At 50.9% G+C, this 2,709-nt stretch overlaps 1 protein-coding gene across 1 annotated transcript in view; it reads right to left on the bottom strand.

Moving 5' to 3' along the window:
* ZNF574 (zinc finger protein 574) overlaps window positions 1-2,709 on the bottom strand; it is a 10,806-nt gene that overhangs the window by 6,602 nt on the left and 1,495 nt on the right. The gene's annotated exons all lie outside the window — the stretch shown is intronic.

Raw genomic sequence — 2,709 nt, forward strand, 5'->3', positions numbered from 1 at the left:
GTGTGTTGCTGATAAAATTGTTCCTGTCTGAGAGTTATTGCGATGGCTTAGGTCAGCGGTTCTCAACCTGTGGGTCGCAGACCCCTTTGGCGGTCCAACGACCCTTTCACAGGGGTCGCCTAAGACCATCCTGTATATCAGATATTTACATTACGATTCATAACAGTAGCAACATTACAGTGATGAAGTAGCAACGGAAATAATTTTATGGTTGGGTCACATGAGGAACTGTATTTAAAGGGCCAGAGGCTGAGAACCACTGCTAGATTAAACTCCCTAACCAGGCCCATGTCATTAAAACAGGCTGGCTGGGTTGGATTGGACTGGAGTGGAATCTTGGCCCTGCCACTTCCTAGCTGTTGCTTTGGGCAAGTCATCTCCCTTGGACCTCAGTTTTCCTGTCTGTGAAATGGGGATAATGGCCCCTGTCCCATATGATTGTTGTGAGGCATAGAATAAAAGCTACATAAGAGTTATTTTTATTATTAGGACCTCAAGTAATAATAGCTTGGAACATGTCCTGAGTGTATTAAGCGTTCAGTATTGTACTTTCCATGTATTATTCGGTTTAATCCTCTCAACAACCCTAGAGGGAGGAGCTATTATTTTCACTTTACAAAAAACAAAAAAACAAATACAATAATAAAACACACTCGCGCACACACACACACACACACAAAAGACTGAAGCCCAGAAAAGTTAAGTAACTTGCCTATAATTAGGAAGAGACAGAGCCAGGATTCCAACCCAGGAGTTAACTCCAAGGTTTTTGCACTCATGATGCCCAGGCTCTACTGCCTGGCAGGTGGGACCCAGTGGCATGTTGAATGGATTAAGTGCAAGAAGTAGAGGAATGAAGTTGGTGGGAATCAGTGAGCTCTAAAATTGGTAATCTGGGTTTTCCCTCAGGGTGAAATCACCTGGGGCCAGAGCTAGAGAGCCTGGCAGCTAGGTTCAGCCTTTGACAAGTTCTGTGCTCCTGGGCAGGTTTGCACTCCTGCTGAGGCCTCCTCTTCCCACTTAAAAATGCCAGCTAGCCGGTGTGGCTCAGTGGGTTGGTCATCCTGTGCACTGAAAGATTGCCGGTTCAATTCCCGGCCAGGGCACATGCCCAGGGTTGGGGGCTTGATCCCTGGTAGGGGGCATGCAGGAGCCAGCCAATGGATGCTTTGCTCTCACCTCCCTTCTTCTCTAAAAATCAATAAAAATATTTAATTGGAAAAAAAGAAAAAGAAGGGAATGCCAGCCAGCTTGGCTTGTCAGACCCCTTTCTTGCTCTGACCTGCTTGGACCTCTCAATTTATTCGAGTTGGGTAGTCCCTTCTCTTCAGATGATACAGGAGTAAACTGAGGCCTAGGTCAGTCTTCCCAGAGGTGGTGGCACAGGATTAAGACTTCTGGGACAGGTTCAATTTAGAGAGGACAAGCATTCTAAGCTGGAGTCCCTGCATAAGCAAAGGAGGTATGTGCAAAGTTGGTGGTCCTTCAAGGTCAGATGTACGTGTCAGATGTATGTTGGGGATGCCCCACATGCCAGCTGCAGAGGGCTTCCCATGCCAAGCCAGTGTGAGTTGCCACGTGCCACATGTGTGCTCGAGGCATGCAGTCACGTGTGCTGGGGTGCTGCACGTGAGTGTGTCAGTGTCTCCTCCCCATCACGAGCAGTTGGGGCTGGTGGTGAGTCATGGACTCAGCCTTCAGCACCAACTGTCATGTTTCTTTCCCCCAAATTTCACACCCCCCCCCAGGCGTGCACCACCCACCCCGACTCCAAGATCTGTATTGCTGCTTCTCTCTTCCAGCTCCCTGCCCTGCTCAGCTCCCTCCTGAGGGGGAGGAAGTCTCCCATTTCAGTTGGCTTTGCCCTCCACCTCCCTGCCCTTTCCCACTGCCTCTCTTCAGGTGACTAGAGAATTTAGGGCCTCTACTCCCCACCCACTCATCTCCATAGGTCCCAAGGATTTCTCTATGCATTATGGAGAATTCCTGTACTCACCACCCTTCACCTCTGTGGGGGCTATTTCTATTTCTGGGGGCTTCTCCCTTTCCTCTATGGGCTGGCTGCTCCTGCCTCAGTGGGCCTCTTGTGTCTGCATCCTTATCTTTATAGGTTCCCTGGTGTCTGTGGGCCTCCTGCCCATTTCTGTGACCTTCTCTCACTCTCCTTGGCCCGCCTCCCTTCTCTGTGATGTGCTTTCTTGTTCCCATTTCTGTGGGCATCTCTTGTCCATTGCTTTCTCTCATCACCATGGACCACTCCCCATCCCTGAGGAGGGCTTTCTGTTCCCATAGACCTTTCTCCATCTTCACAGGGGCTCTCTGGGTCCACAGCTGCCCGGTCTCTGAAGTCCTTTGCTTCTCACTGTGGTTTGCTTCCTTGTCTCCTTGGGCCTTTTTCTCGTTTCTCTGGGCTTTTCCCCGTCCTTGTCCTTGTGGGGTTTGTGGACCCTGGCCCAACTCCGTGGGTCTTGATGGCTCTTTTTCTGTTTCTTTTCATATTTCTTCATCCCTGTCAGCTCTCTCCCCCAGCAGCACGGCCTTCTCATTAGGGCTCCCCACCTCTCATCGGCTCCAGTGCCCAAGGGCTGCCTGGGCAGGGCGGTGGCATGGTGTGGTGGAGGGGGTGGCCTGGGGGTGGGCCCTCCATCCAATGCAGGGCCTTCTCCTCATCAGCATTCTCCTCAAGGGGGCCCCCAACCCCGACCAATA

The sequence above is a fragment of the Myotis davidii genome, unplaced genomic scaffold (assembly GCF_000327345.1).
Source record: "Myotis davidii unplaced genomic scaffold, ASM32734v1 scaffold1577, whole genome shotgun sequence".
In the NCBI taxonomy this organism is placed as follows: Eukaryota; Metazoa; Chordata; class Mammalia; order Chiroptera; family Vespertilionidae; genus Myotis; species Myotis davidii.